Source organism: Lolium perenne, chromosome 4, assembly GCF_019359855.2.
Source record: "Lolium perenne isolate Kyuss_39 chromosome 4, Kyuss_2.0, whole genome shotgun sequence".
Classification (NCBI taxonomy): Eukaryota; Viridiplantae; Streptophyta; class Magnoliopsida; order Poales; family Poaceae; genus Lolium; species Lolium perenne.
The window spans coordinates 389,587,375-389,607,307 of record NC_067247.2 but is presented as its reverse complement, the minus strand read 5'-3'; positions in this window follow the sequence as shown (position 1 = coordinate 389,607,307).

Sequence of the window (19,933 nt, the reverse complement as noted above, 5' to 3'; positions counted from 1 at the left end):
TCGGAACGAGGAGCGGGATCCAGAGCCTCGCCGGAGCCGCGACCCGGAGCCTCGCCGAAATGACCAGGGCAGCCAGCGCCACGGCGAAGGCAGCTACAGAAGCCGGAGCCAGCACCAGGAAGGCCGAGGAGAGTCAGAAGGCGGAAGCAAGAAATCGCACCGTCCACCTCGCAGGTCTCCCTCACCACCACCTAGCGGTGGAGGCGGAGGTGGAGGCGGAGGCAACGGTCGAAGATCTCGCTCTCGCTCAAAGTCTCCTCGCCACGGCTCACGCGACGCACGGGATCGCCTCAACGAATACAGAACCGACTACATTGGTCCGAAGTGCTTTGGCAGGATGATTCTAGAGGAACCAAAGCCAAGGATGAACCTCAAGCTACCCGGAAACCTGAAGCATTATGATGGCACCGAAAGGCCGGATACCTGGATTGAGGATTACTACAATGCTGTAGCCTTTGCCGGAGGAACCCCTAACATCGCCTGCCGCATGCTTCAGTTGTACCTTGTAGGTCCAGCCCGGATCTGGCTCAGCGACCTCGAGAAAAATTCCATCTTTTGCTGGTTCGACCTGAAGAACGCTTTCGAGAAACACTTCAGGGGCACATACAAGAGACCTGCCACAACAAGCGACCTGCAGGCATGTATCCAGAAGAAGGGCGAAACATCGAGGAATTTCCTCACCCGATGGTTGGCATGCAGAAACGAGTGCGAGAACATTGACAACCGCACAGCAATGCACGCCTTCATTGGAGGCTTGCAGCGAGGAGGATTGCTGCGACACAAGCTAACTTGCTTGGTCAATGCAAATAAACTGACGTTGGACGACATGATCACCATCGCCAGCGATCACACTGCCGCCGATGACGACGCAGGCGGCGATCTCGCAGCAACAGCAATCCCCCTGCACCAGCAAAAGAAGAACCGTGACAACGGTAGCAGCAGCAGCCATAAGCGCAAGAACCCTGATGACCAGAAGAGTGGCGGATCCGAGATGATCGCCATGGCGTTTCAACGCGGAGGTTCAGGAGGCAGCAGAGGACGCGGACGGGGAGGCGGAGCCGGCAGGGGTCAGCAGCATACCTCCGAGGTCACAGCTGGCGGATCCCGCGCCCCGCAAACCTATGAGGAGTACAGAGACATGCCCTGCCTGGCCCATCTGGATCCGGCTACAGGGAAGTCCACTCACACCAACCGCAACTGCAAGTGGGTCAATGATCTAAAGAACGACCTGGAAGCAGGATATAAGCGCGCCCGGAAGCACCGCCCACGCGGCAAAGGTGGCAAGGGAAAAAACAAGGACAAAGAAGACGATAGTTCCGAGGCGATGGATGAGGATGATAACTCGCCGGATCCCAAGGCAGGATCCGCAGGAAAATCCAACCCATTCGATAAAAAGAGCGTGGGGGCTTACCACACTTTCCTCGGAACCCCAACAGTCCGCGCTACCAAGTCAGCTACCCGGATCCTGAACGCCATAGTTCCGGCCGTGCCGCAGTATGTCAGGTGGTCGGAAGTCCCGTGCACATTTGACAGGGAGGATCACCCTGCCGTTGTGCCAAAAGAATGCTACGCCTTGGTTGTAAGTCCCCGCATAGACGGGTATGACTTCTCCAAGTGCCTCATGGATGGTGGGGCCAGTCTGAACATCATGTACCTGGAGACTCTAGAGCGGATGAACCTCACCAAGGAACAGCTCAAACACAGCAACACTGAGTTTCATGGCGTGGTTCCGGGTAAGAAGGCGAATTCCCTCGGCAGCATAACACTCCCCGTAGCTTTCGGCGATGTTCATAATTTCCGCCAAGAAAAAATCACGTTTGAGGTTGTGCCCTTCAAGAGCTCCTACCACGTCATCTTCGGCAGGCCCACCTACCACAAGTTCCACGCAAGAGCGTGCTACATCTACAACAAGCTCAAGATTCCGGGTCCTAAAGGTATGATTACCGTAGCCGGAGACTACAAAAAGGCTCATGAGTGCGAGTTAGGCGAAGCCGCCTTCGCAGAGTCTGTGATATCTGGAGAAGAGCTGAAAGGCTATAGAGCCGCGGTGGATCCGACTGAGATGCAGACCACCAAGAAGCAGATCTCCGAGCAGAAAACCTCCTTCAAGGCCGCGATAGAAACCAAGAAGCACGACCTCATCCCAGGCGACTCTTCCAAGCAGGTTTCGGTCGGAGCCAACATGGACCCCAAATAGGAAGACGCGCTCGTCGAGTTCCTCCGCGCTAACATGGATATCTTCGCATGGCAACCTTCTGACATGTCCGGAGTACCTAGGGAACTCGCCGAGCACTACCTCAACATAAATCCGGGGGCCAAACCGGTGAAGCAAGCTATGCGACGCTTTGGAGACAAGAAGCGCCGCGCCATAGGAATGGAACTAGCAAAGTTACTAGAAGCAGGTTTTGTAATAGAAGTTATCCACACCGATTGGGTCGCGAATCCCGTCCTTGTACCCAAAAAAAACACTAAAATACTAAGAATGTGCATCGATTACTCTGGCTTGAACAAACATTGCCCGAAGGATCCGTTCCCCTTGCCGCGCATTGACCAAGTCATTGGTTCGACGGCGGGGGCGGAACTTCTGTGTTTTCTTGATGCGTATTCCGGGTATCATCAGATCCGGATGAAGGAATCCGACCAAAAGGCGACTTCATTCATTACCCCGTTTGGCACTTACTGCTATGTTACCCGGAAGCAGGATATAAGCGCGCCCGGAAACACCAGGCCCCTAGGGCATGGTGGGATTGTTATCCGCGACAACATGCTGCCAAGAAACAGAAGCAGGGAGCGCTCGCCGGAACCTCGCCGGAACCAGAACAATGTTCGTGAGACCGAGCCCAGGAGGAGTCGGAACGAGGAGCGGGATCCAGAGCCTCGCCGGAGCCGTGACCCGGAGCCTCGCCGAAATGACCAGGGCAGCCAGCGCCACGGCGAAGGCAGCTACAGAAGCCGGAGCCAGCACCAGGAAGGCCGAGGAGAGTCAGAAGGCGGAAGCAAGAAATCGCACCGTCCACCTCGCAGGTCTCCCTCACCACCACCTAGCGGTGGAGGCGGAGGTGGAGGCGGAGGCAACGGTCGAAGATCTCGCTCTCGCTCAAAGTCTCCTCGCCACGGCTCACGCGACGCACGGGATCGCCTCAACGAATACAGAACCGACTACATTGGTCCGAAGTGCTTTGGCAGGATGATTCGAGAGGAACCAAAGCCAAGGATGAACCTCAAGCTACCCGGAAACCTGAAGCATTATGATGGCACCGAAAGGCCGGATACCTGGATTGAGGATTACTACAATGCTGTAGCCTTTGCCGGAGGAACCCCTAACATCGCCTGCCGCATGCTTCAGTTGTACCTTGTAGGTCCAGCCCGGATCTGGCTCAGCGACCTCGAGAAAAATTCCATCTTTTGCTGGTTCGACCTGAAGAACGCTTTCGAGAAACACTTCAGGGGCACATACAAGAGACCTGCCACAACAAGCGACCTGCAGGCATGTATCCAGAAGAAGGGCGAAACATCGAGGAATTTCCTCACCCGATGGTTGGCATGCAGAAACGAGTGCGAGAACGTTGACAACCGCACAGCAATGCACGCCTTCATTGGAGGCTTGCAGCGAGGAGGATTGCTGCGACACAAGCTAACTTGCTTGGTCAATGCAAATAAACTGACGTTGGACGACATGATCACCATCGCCAGCGATCACACTGCCGCCGATGACGACGCAGGCGGCGATCTCGCAGCAACAGCAATCCCCCTGCACCAGCAAAAGAAGAACCGTGACAACGGTAGCAGCAGCAGCCATAAGCGCAAGAACCCTGATGACCAGAAGAGTGGCGGATCCGAGATGATCGCCATGGCGTTTCAACGCGGAGGTTCAGGAGGCGGCAGAGGACGCGGACGGGGAGGCGGAGCCGGCAGGGGTCAGCAGCATACCTCCGAGGTCACAGCTGGCGGATCCCGCGCCCCGCAAACCTATGAGGAGTACAGAGACATGCCCTGCCTGGCCCATCTGGATCCGGCTACAGGGAAGTCCACTCACACCAACCGCAACTGCAAGTGGGTCAATGATCTAAAGAACGACCCGGAAGCAGGATATAAGCGCGCCCGGAAGCACCGCCCACGCGGCAAAGGTGGCAAGGGAAAAAACAAGGACAAAGAAGACGATAGTTCCGAGGCGATGGATGAGGATGATAACTCGCCGGATCCCAAGGCAGGATCCGCAGGAAAATCCAACCCATTCGATAAAAAGAGCGTGGGGGCTTACCACACTTTCCTCGGAACCCCAACAGTCCGCGCTACCAAGTCAGCTACCCGGATCCTGAACGCCACAGTTCCGGCTGTGCCGCAGTATGTCAGGTGGTCGGAAGTCCCGTGCACATTTGACAGGGAGGATCACCCTGCCGTTGTGCCAAAAGAATGCTACGCCTTGGTTGTAAGTCCCCGCATAGACGGGTATGACTTCTCCAAGTGCCTCATGGATGGTGGGGCCAGTCTGAACATCATGTACCTGGAGACTCTAGAGCGGATGAACCTCACCAAGGAACAGCTCAAACACAGCAACACTGAGTTTCATGGCGTGGTTCCGGGTAAGAAGGCGAATTCCCTCGGCAGCATAACACTCCCCGTAGCTTTCGGCGATGTTCATAATTTCCGCCAAGAAAAAATCACGTTTGAGGTTGTGCCCTTCAAGAGCTCCTACCACGTCATCTTCGGCAGGCCCACCTACCACAAGTTCCACGCAAGAGCGTGCTACATCTACAACAAGCTCAAGATTCCGGGTCCTAAAGGTATGATTACCGTATCCGGAGACTACAAAAAGGCTCATGAGTGCGAGTTAGGCGAAGCCGCCTTCGCAGAGTCTGTGATATCTGGAGAAGAGCTGAAAGGCTATAGAGCCGCGGTGGATCCGACTGAGATGCAGACCACCAAGAAGCAGATCTCCGAGCAGAAAACCTCCTTCAAGGCCGCGATAGAAACCAAGAAGCACGACCTCATCCCAGGCGACTCTTCCAAGCAGGTTTCGGTCGGAGCCAACATGGACCCCAAATAGGAAGACGCGCTCGTCGAGTTCCTCCGCGCTAACATGGATATCTTCGCATGGCAACCTTCTGACATGTCCGGAGTACCTAGGGAACTCGCCGAGCACTACCTCAACATAAATCCGGGGGCCAAACCGGTGAAGCAAGCTATGCGACGCTTTGGAGACAAGAAGCGCCGTGCCATAGGAATGGAACTAGCAAAGTTACTAGAAGCAGGTTTTGTAATAGAAGTTATCCACACCGATTGGGTCGCGAATCCCGTCCTTGTACCCAAAAAAAACACTGAAATACTAAGAATGTGCATCGATTACTCTGGCTTGAACAAACATTGCCCGAAGGATCCGTTCCCCTTGCCGCGCATTGACCAAGTCATTGATTCGACGGCGGGGGCGGAACTTCTGTGTTTTCTTGATGCGTATTCCGGGTATCATCAGATCCGGATGAAGGAATCCGACCAAAAGGCGACTTCATTCATTACCCCGTTTGGCACTTACTGCTATGTTACCATGCCTTTCGGTTTGAAAAATGCAGGTGCCACCTACCAACGTACGATGCAGCGGTGCCTGAAGGACCAAATTGGCCGGAACGTGCACGCTTACGTCGACGACATCGCGGTCATGACCCGGAAAGGATCCGACTTGATCAGCGACCTCACAGAAACCTTCGACAACCTCCGCAGGTACAAGATGATGTTGAATCCGCTGAAGTGCGTTTTTGGCGTGCCAGCCGGAAAACTCCTTGGCTTCATAGTCTCTCACAGAGGCATTGAGGTTAACCCGGAAAAGATCAAGGCAATCCTGTGCATCAAACGGCCAACTTGTCTCAAAGATGTGCAACGACTAACTGGTTGCGTCGCAGCAATCAGTAGGTTTGTTAGCCGTCTTGGCGAGAAGGCGCTACCTCTGTACAAGCTGCTGAAGAAAACAGACAAATTCGTCTGGGACGACGCAGCTGACGCAGCTCTTCGAGGGTTGAAGGAAATACTCACCTCCCCACCTATCTTGGCAGCTCCAGCAGAGTCAGAGCCAATGCTCCTCTATCTGGCAGCTACCAACAAAGTCATCAGCCTCGTCATCGTGGTGGAGCGAAAGGAAGAAGGTCATGAATACGACGTCCAAAGACCTGTCTACTACATTAGCGAGGTGCTGACGGAGTCAAAACAAAGATACCCTCACTTTCAGAAGCTAGCCTATGGAGTATTCCTGGGCAGCCGGAAGCTGAGGCATTACTTCCAAGAGCATCCAGTAACAGTCGTGAGCAAGGCTCCGCTGTCAACAATCCTCAACAACGCTGACGCAACAGGACGTACGGCTAAATGGGGCATTGAACTATCCGCCTTCGACATCGCCTACAAGCCCAGGACTGCGGTTAAATCCCAAGTCTTGGCAGATTTCGTCGCAGATTGGACAGAAGCTCCGGACGCAAGTCTGGAGCCGGAACCAGAAACATGGGTCATGCACTTCGATGGATCCAAGCAGCATCAAGGCTCAGGAGCCGGAGTCACCCTGAAGTCCCCTACCGGAGAAGAACTGCAGTACGTTCTGCAGATCCACTTCGAAGCTACAAATAACATGGCGGAATACGAGGCTCTACTACACGGTTTACGCATCGCTAAGGAAATTGGGATCAAGCACATCATATGCTGTGGAGATTCCGACCTGGTAGCACAACAAGTAGCCGGAACCTGGAACGCCAGAAACTCCGTCATGGCGGCCTACAGAGACGAAGTTGATGAGATCGCCAAGTGCTTCCTCGGATACGAAGTCAAGTACGTCAGGAGAGACGATAACACAGCGGCAGACATGCTATCCAAGCTCGGATCCGGCAGGAAGCAAATTCCGCCCGGCATTTTCCTGGAGCATCTCCGGATACCCTCAGTTAAGGGCGCTAACCCGGAAAATCCAGAGGTGGCAGTATCTCCGGCTAGGGAGGTGATGGCTATCATTCTGGCCTGGACACAGCCTTTCCTGGACTACCACATCGATCAGAAGTTGCCAGAGGACGAGGTCCTCGCGCGACAGATCGTCAGACGAGCGAGAACCTACACAATTGTTCATGGACAGCTCTACAAACGAAGTGCAGCAGGGGTGTTTCTCAAATGCGTCTCCAATCAAGATGGCATTGAAATCCTCAGAGAGATCCACGCAGGGGATTGCGGGCATCACGCCGCTCCCAGATCCCTCGTTGCCAAAGCTTTCCGGCTAGGATTCTACTGGCTCACAGCTAAAGAAGATGCTGACAAGCTGGTAAAAACCTGCCGAGGTTGTCAGTACTACGCTACTCAACCAAACGCTCCAGCCCAAGAGCTGAAGACCATACCTATCACCTGGCCATTTGCGGTCTGGGGGCTCGATATGGTTGGTAAGTTAAAAAGATCATCTCCTGGCGGTTTTGAATACCTTCTGGTCGCTGTTGACAAATTCAGCAAGTGGATCGAGGCAAAGCCAGTGAGAAAAGCCGACGGTGCTACGGCACTGAAATTCGTCTGCAGCCTCGTGATGAGATTCGGCATCCCACACAGCATAATCACAGATAATGGCACAAACTTCGCCCAAGGAGAGTTGAGGGATTATTGTGACACAATGGGGATTCGACTGGACCTTGCATCTGTGGCTCATCCACAATCTAACGGTCAGGTTGAAAGGGCTAACGGTCTAATACTATCAGGAATGAAGCCGCGCCTTGAAGAACCACTGCGGCGAGCAGCTGGAGCTTGGGCTGACGAGTTGGAAGCTGTTTTGTGGAGTTTACGAACTACCCCTAACAGATCAACAGGGTTTACCCCTTTTTTCCTGGTATACGGATCCGAAGCCGTGCTTCCCTCCGACATCATCCACGATTCACCGCGAGTTTCCGCCTACAATGAAGAAACAGCTGATGAGGCCAGACAGCTATCTGTGGACCTGATCGAGGAAGCTCGGAACTTAGCTGACCAGCGCTCCGCCATCTACCAGCAGAAGCTCCGACGTTATCACAGTCGTCGAGTTCGGAATCGCTCCTTCATGGCAGGAGACCTGGTCCTCCGCCTTCGACAGGTGAAAGACCATAAGCTGCAAACTCCATGGGAAGGACCCTTCGTCGTTAGCAAAGTGCTCCATAACGGGTCGTACTACCTTGTTGATTTCCGCGAGCTGAGGGATAGACCTGCTAATTGGCACCGGAAACGCAAGCGTGAGGATCCGGATGACATCTACGACGAGACAGATCGCCCTTGGAACATTGCACAGCTACGTCCTTTCTACACTTAGCATATTTTTTCCGAGTTACAAAACTCTGTAATAGTTATACATGATCAATGAAATAAAGCTTATGGTTCACTCTTTGAGTCTTTTACCTCCTTTACTTGTTCATTTTAGATCGTGTATGTTTTTTCCGACTAAAACCGCAGAGCTGGATGTTTCCGCCTAGGCGTGTATGAAAGTTGTGATTTTTTCAAAATCGTCCTTTAGGACGTAAGCTTAAGTTTTCTGGTGGAAAAATCTTTCGTTGCGAACTCGTGGATTCCTGGTAGCGATTTCCGGCACCTAGGCTGGGGGCTTGTTTCCGCGGTTATGGACGGACGCCATTGGGCTTCGTCGCCGCAGGCGAGCGTTTCCGGTCTAAGGTTTTCCGGCTCGTGGAAGGTCAAATGAGTAAGCCGGAAAATTAACAAACCAGCACTTGCTTTTAACAAACGAAACATGCAAATAATTCAAACGGATAGCAGGATAAGTTTTCCGCCCACGCATAGTTGTTTCGTCCCTAGATACTTAAGAATTTAAAGTTATATTACAAACCCTCGCTGGGGCCAAAATGATGCATTGTTTCTCCCGCAGGAATAAAAGTTTTCACTCCCCCTTGGCCGGAGAAGTCTTGCCCTCTGGATCTTTTTTCTCGGCATCTTCGGCCGGAGATGACACGTCTTCATCACTTTCTTCTTCTGCTGCAGCTGCAGCGCTGGTCTTGGGTTCCTCTTGGGGAGCGTCTTTGGAGCTGGTCCAGGTAAATTGGGTTCCGGACTCCGCAGGTCACGCCTTCGCGTCGAGCTCCTTTTGAAGTGCAGCTTCCAAGGGCTCGTCTGCAGGAAGAACGACTGTAATATCCCAGGGTTAGAGGCTACAAAATGAGAGAACACCAAAGTGTGCATTGCATTCATGCATAGAAAATCCGGGGGATTTTCGCGCTTTCAAATAAAACTTACCACAGTAACTGAAGTTTCACTTGACTTGCTGGAATTGAAGTAGATCATCAAGTCAAGCGCTATAAACTTCTCTGTGATTTTTGCTAAAACACTGTTTTGGGTAGAGATGATTTGATCTATGGGCTAGATCAAATAGAAGTAGTTTTACAACAACACATTCTTTAAGAATCAAACCCTAACTTCTTAACACTTAAAAGTTAGCAACTACTTTTGTGTGTAAATTAATTCACTTCTAAACTTATTACCCAATAAGGTAAACCACAGGGTTTAAAGTGCATAAAAGCCACACATTCTTATTTAAATCATAACTTATTAAGTATATGGAATATCATAAAACTGAATCCATTTACATTACGATTTATAGTTCAAACTATTTGAATCAAACTGACTATGAGTATTTTGAAACTCATATGATCATGCCTTGGTGAAATCAAAACCAACTATCCAAATTTGAGGAATAACCTTCAACCTTGATCTTTTGACCAATATTATAATATAAATCCAATCAAATATGTTATAGTGACTCATCAACATTAATAAACCATCCACAAGATATTTAGTAACAAATGCCACTTGGCTATCCAAGAATAAATCATATGAGAGGATAATGATCTTGCCACATAGGATGAAAATATCTACATGACTTGCATCCTAAGCTTTGCCACCTCATGCTCAAAGGATTGCTATGGATGAGGGCATGACAACCAAGCACCTTAGTCATCTAACCAACACAAGAGTCACCACCTATGTGTCATGATACTAGAGCTTGCCCAAGCCTATAAATAGAGCTACACCCTTCATCCATTTCATCATCTTGTAGCATGATACATGGGAACAAACACATAGAGCCACTCCATGTGAATGAGTTAGGATCAAGATGAAGAAGCTAGGAGGTGGAGGCATACCACAAGATGCAGGTTTATCAGAATTCCTGAAGAACAAGCTACAGAAGATTAGAAGGTAGAATTCCTAGGCAAACCATTTATTTAGAGGATCATATCATCATCTCCTGAGTAGAACCTTAGAATATTCCAAGACATTTAGAAGTGAGAGAAGTTATAATACTAATCATAGCCATGCCATAAAAGAATATTAGAGTAGTACTAATCCTAGATGTTCAAGTCAATATTTAATCTTGGAGGTGAGAACCCTATTTCAATCACAATACCTTAGCAAACCAATTCCATGATCATCACAACTTGGTATTAATTATAAACCCTAAGAATCTAGGATGAGTGTGATGAGAGGAATATTAAAAAGGGATTAGTGAGGAATGAGTGAATCTTGTCTAATGCATGATTATACCTTGTAAATATAGATGATAAGTTAAACCCATGTTATTAATAGATCTCATCTATCACATAAAATAACAAGTATATCACTAGTAGTTAATCCCAAACCAATACTCATGCCTTGTGTAGTATTGATATGGTATTTAAACCCTGCCTATCCAAACACTTAAGACAAACCTAGCATAGCTTTAATACAAGAAATCTACCTAAGTGAGGAGAGTAACCCTAGCCACTAAAACATGATCAAAGCTTATGTTCATATCCTAATTCTTGGTTGTGTATCAATTGAGTGATCACAACTAAAACCCTAGATCACCTTTGCATTTCAATCCAAGGATCACTTTGGATTATAATTAAAACCCTGCCATGCATCATGCCTATTTTATATTTCAATTAATGAAGCATCATCAAATTCTTAAACCCTAAGAACTATCATCCATCTAAAATCATAACACCATTCCATTTCCTTTACCATTTGTTAAACCCTATCCATAATTGAACTATATGTGCATAATCACTATGGTTAAGCACTAGAAAAATAAAATGTGTTCACCATGCACATGTTCTAAACTTCAAATCATTTAAATAGATATGGTTCCTAAATTAAAAAGGGAATTGAAATAAATAACTAAACCATTTATATTTTACTCAAGCCTCATAAGATATCAATTAAATCCTAAACTAAATATTTGTATAAACAACAAGACAATGCAGTAACCACTATTATCAAGTGATATTGACATTCAAATGTTTTAGAACCTGCAAAGCAAAACCAGAATTCAAATTTGAATCCAAATAACAAATAGAAACCAGGAAATAAAAACAGAAAATTGAAAAGAAAACAGAAAAGAGAAAGAGAGGGAAACTTACCTGGACCGCAGCAGCCCAAGCCAGCACCAGAGAAGCCCAGCATCGGGCCCAGTACCAGCCCAGCCAAGCCAAATACCGATTCGGTGTCTTTAAAAATCGTGCGAAGAAAGAAAACCCCTTTCTTCTTCTTCCCCGGCGTCGACAGCGAGCCAGCGCCAGTAGACGCCATCCTCGTCGACGATAAGGACGCCCCGGACGCGTGGAAGCTTCCAGAACTCCTCCCTAGGACTCTCGCGTCCGAGCCTATCCGGAAATAAAAGATCGGCGCTCAGACAAACTCCCCAGACACCGCCACCTCCCGATCCTCACCGTCGCCGTGTCGTAGCCACAGTGCTTCCCCCGACCTATAAAAACTCGAGCAGAAGCTCCGTGAAGCCCTTGTTCATCATAGCCAATCCTTATCCTCTCTCGTTTCCTATTTCTTCCACTATCTGCAAGTCTCTGTCGCCGGCGACCTCCATGGCGCCGTCGATTGAGAGCATCCCGGAGTCCTTGGGGTAGTTCATTGGATGCGCCTGACGACGTGGACTCTCCTAGCGGAAGGAATCGAGAAGGGAAGCCCGGTGCAACGCCAATTTTGATTTTCCCTTTCTCCGGCCATCGCCGGGAATGGCGAGATAGGGCTCACTCTCGTCCACAATCGACTCCACCGAGCACTTCATTCGCTTCAGGGTGAGATTGCGCATCTCTGGACTCCTCTATTCCTTCTCGGGGTCGTCTGTAGCCTATATTTGCATTTTGGCCGGAGCCCGCCGCCGCACAGATGCTCGCCGGAGTTGCTCCGGTGACCTATCGGTGGTGGCGTTGATGCTCACGTACTCAGCATCGACTCGCGGTTCTAACGCACCTCGAATCATCGCCCCTAGTGCCCAGTACCGCCCTCGCCGTTGCTCGCCGGCGCTCTCTCCGGCGAGATGACGTGGAGGAGGGACCCCATCGGTCATGTTGACCCAGTCAACTGCCAACGAGGCAGCTGATCTGGACCAGACCCCACCTGTCAGTGAGAGTAGCTAGATCTGAATCGGTACAAATAACATTTTCTGTTTAATTTCAAATTCCAGTAAAATACTGAAACTTTGCAAAATTATATAAAATCCATTTCAACTCAGAAAAATACAAATAATATATCAAAATGCTCACAAAAATAAACTCTATTCAAATAAAATATAAAACAAAAATGTGTGCCAAAATAAAAATTCACTTATTTTTAATCTTATTAATTATACCATTTCAATTATTTAAAATACAATTTGAATTCCATAATTAGTGAAGTCTAAAAAATTAAATTTTAACTATTTAGTAACTAAGTAAAATGTTAAGATTAATTTTATTTACCATATTTGCATTAACTTAATTATTAGTGGTAATTCATAAACCCTAATTGCAAATTACTATTTTCTTTAAATAGTAATAACTCAAGAAAATATTCTAAGCCAATATTATTTTGGTAAATCAAAACTTATTTACTTAAACATCTTTAGTTAACAAGTTAATTATTTTAAACCCTAATAACAATTATTAAACCCTGATTCTAAATTAAACCTAAATAAGAATTACCTAATTATTAATTCTTGTGGAAAATTAATAAAATGTTAAACCATTACTAATTTTGATTCAAAGTAATTAGTGACCACATTTCAATTGTCAATTATTAGTTCCAGTATTGTATCAATGTAGAAACCTAGTTCTAATATTAATGAGGATCTTGAACTTATTATTTCATGTAATCATTCCACTTTAGCAGTAACTCTAAAACCCTAGTTATAGGTCACATGTGATCATGTGAGATTCATCTATACCTATAGAACCTTAATAAGAAACCAATGAATGCCTGCTTATGATCTACTAGCATAAACTAAGTCACATGAGATTATCATTTCATGTTCCTATTCTTAATCAAAAACCTATATGATCCACTAATGTCACCTAGGTATAAACCTTAACTTGTTAAGTGGATTAGTACCATTGATCACCACTCCATTATATCACACCATTAGGATAAACCTTAACCATCAAAACCTAGTAGAACTATAATGATGAACCCTAGTATCAACCTTGTGTAGTAATTCACAACCCATGCTCCTATTCCCCTCAACCCTACTTAGGAAATGATAAACCACTTAGCTGGGCAACCATTAGAGATTACTTAGTAAGTAGTTGTGAAACCATAGTAAACCCTAATAGCTAATTTATAGAACCATCTTAAACAACCATCCTTTGATATGATGCTTAGAAGAAACCATAGCAATAAAACTACCACTACTTGCTATATAGAAACCCATTCCAAGTTAAGAACCAACTAGTTCCTATTAGTGGAACTAAATGAATCCAATAGTAAACCCTAGAAAGCCATAGCTCCTATATATAGTAGTTCATATTCTTATTTAACCTGTTCTTCAAAAGTTATTCTTTTAAAGTACAAGTGTCAATCAAACCTTAGAAGCCCAATACTTCTTTGAAATACTCAATATTTCTTAAACAACATGTTCTTCAAAAGTTATTCTTTTGAAGTATAGTATAAGTAATCATCAACCATGATCTGTAGAACTTAAAATTGACAACTGTTCTTTACATATTATTCCATCACTATTCTTATGTGTATGATTGTTATCATGTCTTATACCACTTGGATATGATGCTAATATAACCAAACCCTAATAAGAACCTTGTTTGAGAACCATTATAAAAGTGCAACCAACCCTAAAGAAATCTTTACAACTCATACATCCTAAATCATCGAGGTTAGGTTACGCTCAGAACGATTGCATCTCATACTATGCATTATAGCATCTTTGCTAGTTCTTTAAACATTGTCCTTACCGGACGATGATGGTATTTCAACATTTGGAGTTATCACGTATCGAAGCTTTTGCCTGCATAATCTTGCAGTCAAGACAGGCAAGTTCATCGCTTGCTCATGTCATTTGATTATTTGTATCAAACTATATGCAAAGTACTATACTTATCACTCATGCATTGAAAAGCAAAGTATTATTTTACAATTATGAATATGACTATGTGGTGGGCAATGGAACCATGGTATGTGTTGATATGGTGGAGGTTCCATTGCAATGGGTTATATCACCCTAGGATTAATTACCAATGCCGTCCAGTGATTCTAGCGCCGTACAAATCGCGTTGACCATGAGATCTATAATGGCTCTGGGGAAGCCAGTCGTATCTTTTCCCTTCTGCACGCCAACGGATTGGTAGAGCCGGCGGGGTGCTGGAGGCACTGCCGTAGGTTGGGATAGCCTTTTAAATCCCCATCCATTAGTGATGATGGCTCTACGATCTATGATGGATTGTCCAAAGTACACCATGAGTAAAGCCGTATTATCGGGGGAAGTCTACTGGAGGTGTGCGGGTGGACAAAAGGGTGGGTTTGCAGTCGCGGAGAAGGCGGTGTGGGCTTGGATCTTACACCTGGCCTCACACCAAAGGAAGTGTGGACGGGAAAGCTTGCACCTGGTTGGCAACAAGGATAAGGTCTCTTATGGGAAAAGTAACGCACCTCTGCAGAGGATACTGAATTGTGACTGTCACTCCCTGTTCCGGGAAGGGAACTGCGAACGTGGCAGGAAAGGAACTCCATGAAGTTCTGGTCAACCTGTGAAGACTGACGGGCATAGTTTTCAGAATAAAATAAACCTTTTGAAGAAATGCTTATGAAAACTTGCATTGGCCTATGACTTTCTGGTCTATGGCTGTAGCTAGTGCATGATACACATATTTCCTAATATGAACTTGCTGAGTACGCTCGTACTCATTCTATCTCGTTTGAACCCCCTTCTTAGATCAAGTTACCGAAGGAGGAACTACCGTGGAACTCGAAGACAAAGGAGTCAACTGCAACGAGATGAAGAATCCAATCAAAGAAGTCAATGGAGTCAACTTCTGCATCAGCTATGATCGAAACCTAGACTAGTAATAGAAGGGAACCTTTCCCTAATCCTAGCACCTAAATAGCTAGAGTTCTATAGCAAGCCAATTAGCTCTTAAACTTGAGTTAGCAATAAGATAGATTACGAGTCATTCTTCTGGAGCTTTATTTGAAGTTTTACCTCACTGTAAAGTAGGAGGCTGTGTGGATCTTATGTAAACAGTTCGTGTGTACTTCTATAGACATACCTTGGACTCGCATATGTTTCTGTTGTACCACTCTGAGAGATGTAATATGAGTGGAACGGTGTTTCACTTGTGTTATGTCAACGACTTGTGTACTACACCATGCAGTGGTACGCGGGGTCACCACAACGACCTTGTCGTAGAATTCCTCATGCCGGATCCTGCGCGCGATACGGGTGTCGTAGCCGCTCACTGCATCCAGGAGAGCGTTAACATCCGCATCCGGAGGAACGCCCGTGGTTACCTGATCAAGATCAAGATCCGGATTATGTGCTAAGCACATAGTCAAGGCCATTGCAGCTGCGCCTCGGGCCGATGATGCTTGTAGATCCGTCACCAGCTCCGGAAGAACATCCATCTTTCCAACAAGTTTGCGGACGTTGCAAGTGCGACTCCTCTTGATGGACAAGTTATAGCATATCTTGCGGGAGGCGGAAATGAGATCTTTGCAATCATCGCCTGCAAGTTGAAGAAGGTCATCCCGCGGGAACAAATTCCGGCGCTGCTCCGGATACCCCAGCGGCTCTGCACAAGATAATCAGGATATAAGCATGCAATTTGAGCACAAAGTAAAAGGTCGGAGCAAACATCTGGACAAGGTTTCAGTATAAGCACCCAAGATGTTCTCGTTGAGCAAGTCCCAGTGATGCTCCGCGGTCTCCATATATTTTCGGAGACCATTGAGCTCTCTCTGTTGCCTCTTGATAGTTTCGCTGTCAGCATTTTTCTTCAGCAACAGCTCGCCCTTTTCCCTGATGTGTTCGGAGTTCTTCTCCGCCAGCTGCTTCTCGGCCTGTTCCCTCTTTAGTTCCGCCTCCTTTAATTTCGTTTCCAAATCTTGGTACGAGTAGCGCAGGTTCTCAAGTTCAGACGAGGCTGTAGCAAGGGAAGAGGATGCGCCTATAATAACATAAGTCAAAAGCGAGTTCAAAGTCGGAATATGACCTAATGACCAAAGAGACGGAAACCAACCTTGGGCGTCCGCCAGTTGTTTGGTCAGCTCCGCATTCTCATCCTTCAGAGACCGGATATTTTCCGCCTGGCTCAGAGTAACGCGGCGCTGCAGGGCAATGTTCTTGTGTAGCTCGTAGTGCAGTGCCTGTTGTTCCTGTAAAATTTAAACAGAGCAGGAGTAAAAATTCCACCTGTATCAGTGGTTTCTTTCAAAGCATCATTGCCGGAACTTTTCCGCCATAATGCTTGGGGGCTACTGGTCCAATTTAAAAACTTTCCCGGAAGTAATCTTTCTCTAAGCATCTAAGCGCTAACTATTATTTGAGTTTCCGCCTACATGCTTGGGGGCTACTGGGGAGTACCTTTTGCTTACAGATGAGCTTGTCGAAGAACTGGCCGACATCCTTCTTAAAATCCTGGATCTCCGATGTCGCAGCATCAGGTTTCCCCCAGGCGTTGTTCAGCATGGTGTTGAGCAGGTCTTGTTCAAGCTCCCACTTCTCCGCCTCAGTTAACTTGTTGAAAAACTTGGTAGCATACGCTTTGGGGGTGGAAGTGGTGTCAGCCGGATCTCCAAAATTCTTCGGAAAAACGACGATGTCGCCAGCACCGTCCCCAGCCTTCTCGGAAGAAGTGACTTCAACTTCTCCTTGGCCTTGTACTTCCGTGTCTTCTTGGGCAGGGCCTTCGGCCTTAGGATCGTCTCCGCCCACCTTCTCGCTGCTAACCGGAATTATTTCCGGTGGAGTGTTTGCGGCAGGAGGGGGAGATGGATCAGCCTGAGGGGGCGACGGTTGAGGAGTTGGGTGGGAGGCACTTGGTGGAACTAGGGTAGAGGGACCAACAGCTGGAGATTTCTTCATATATTTCGTGATGGGCTCCTGGCTGGTGGTCCGTGTGGCAGTGACATTCGGATTCCTGCAAACAAGTGAAAGGGTTCAGACAAGAGATAATTTCGCCAAGTTAAAGTTGCATCATGTTCGGAGACTTACGGGGCGCCGGGGATGATGGGCCGCGTGCGCTGGCCAGCTGTTGAGAGCATCCTTAGGCGCGCACGCTCCGCTTTCCTTGAGTCTAGCGGAGGTGGTTTTGTCGTCTTGGGCTTCTTGGCGGAGGCCTCGCCGCTGGCTCCGGCGTCAGTGCCGGAAGCCTTGGCGCGGGGACGCTTTGCAGGTCGAGGGGCCGCCTTGTGGGGTGCTTGCTCCTCTTCCTCCTCGTCGTCTTCCGGAGCCTCCTCCGCCGCGTCGCCGCTAACGGGAATACGAAGAATGGTGCGGAAGCTTTCCTCCGCCAAAGTGTTGAGCTGGAAGAAGTAAACAAAAATTAGAGATAACATCAAAAAACTTGCGAAGTTTGAATCAACGAAAAGAACAAAGCTTACCGGAGGACATTGGTCGTTCGTGTATATATCCTTCACCAGTTCCGGGACCTGTTGGCCCCTCGGAATCTTCACCAGCGTCTTGATTCTCCTCTTCAGAGAGTCGGCCGGAAGATCGTGGCGGGTAACCCGGAGAAGATCATCCGCCCCGGTATAAGCGCACATCAGGCGCGCGTTGTAGCGTAGAGGCTAGATTCTCCGGGAGAACCAGCTAAGTGTGAGCTGGGCTCCGGTCAGCCCGTCGTGGACTAACCAGGAGATTCTCCGCGCAGCCTTTTCCAAGATCGGGGTCTGGGCGAGCGAAGGGACGAAGCTCCAGCTTGCAAGCTCTTCCGGAGGTTCGTTGATAAACTGGGGCAGGCCTTTGTGGACATCCGGAACTGAGGAGTTTTTCTCATAGAACCATCCGGCGTTCCAGTACCGGACGGATTCGTGCGAGTCATGGGGAGGATACATGCGACTAGGGCGGAGCATAAATGTCATGCTTCCGCAGTTCACCATTGCTTTGTCCTTGGTTTCTTTCTTCACCCGGAAAAAGAACTGCCATAACTTGACGTCTGGCCGGATCCCAAGGTGTCCTTCGCAGAGAGTCACGAAGTTGGACAGGAGAAGGTAAGAGTTTGGGCAGATGTTGTGGGGCTGGAGCCCATATGTGTTGAGGACGGAGAGGAAGAACTCCGAACAGGGAAGTGAAAGTCCGCGTTCCACCCAAGCTTTGGTCATGACAATTTCTCCGGCTTCAGGCTTGGGGACGTCGGAGTCACGCGTGAAACTCCAATGTGTGGAGATCATGCCCTCGTTCTGGAGCTCTCTAAGCTCCACATCGGTAGTTGCGCAAGGCCACCACTGACCCCGCTCTCCTTCGCGGATCCGGGCTTTGGACGCCCTCTTGTTTTCCGCCTCCTGCACCTTTGCTGCCATCCGAGCTTGTCCCTCGAGTTCTTCCTGGAGCTCTTGAAGGGAAGGGATCCGGCTTGGAGCGGTGCTGGAAGATGCGGAAAAAGGTTGAGCTAGTCTGATGTCGGAAACGTATGGTGGCAGGAACGATATGGGATCCGGGCATATGGGTTCTATTTGATTGGGATCATGGCTACTCGGAGAGCTACCAGTACAATGCGACGTTTCGAGTGGCATGCTTCCGGCTGCGCCCATACAAAGTACTTGAGTACCCGGATCACTAAGTCTATCTTCTACACTAGGTTATCTTCTACAAGACCGGCGCACTTACCGCTAATGGCGCGGTGGCTCGACGGAGCTCCGGCGAAGATGAGGTCGCCGAACTTGAAGGAAATCGTCCTGCGTGACCACGAATCGGCGGCGGAGCGAAATTCTCGTTCAACCGCGGGAATCTTGGCGCGAGGGGGGCCTTGGTTTGGCGGCGCACGGAGTTCACCGTGGCAGAAGCTCGCCGGAGTCGAGATTTGGCGGGCGGCGCGGCGCGAGGAGGAAGACGAGGTGGTGTGAAGGGGTGAAAGAATGAGTTTTTACCGAGCCGCGGGGTATTTATAGACCGCACGCGGAGATTCGGGATCCAGATCCGATGGTGGAAACGGAACGGACGCACCGTTGGATGGATGACACGTGTTTTAGGTCAAGCGCGGTAAAATGACGTGAAGGTAACTTAACCACGCACTCCCGGAAATTTCGGCTAAAGATTTGCATCTGCGAAAATTTAGCGCGGGAAATGAGGAAGTTGTGCGCGGGAAGAGTGGACTTTCCGTTATTAGCATGATCTGAAGATGGAGGATTTCCGGAGAAGTGAACCCGGAATCAAGTAAGAAGTTTTGAAGCTCTTCGAGATTCTCTTCGTTTCCGAGCTGTATGAAGTCGGAGGAATGATGAATCTCGGAGAACTTCGGGGGCTACTGTTGTGGGTATACTTTATGGGTATATCAACGGCATGGCCTAGATCCGGCAAGCCCGGGTGGCCCATAGTTGGTGGTGAGGCATGTGGCCCATCGGGCGGCCCAGTTGCTGTAGATCATGAAGGATGAAGTCCAGCCCAGGAACGAGGAGCCGGATCCTAACCGACCTACGAAGGAGGCCGGATCCGTGAAGGCCCATGAAGTATCCGGATCCCGCGTGACCTAGAAGG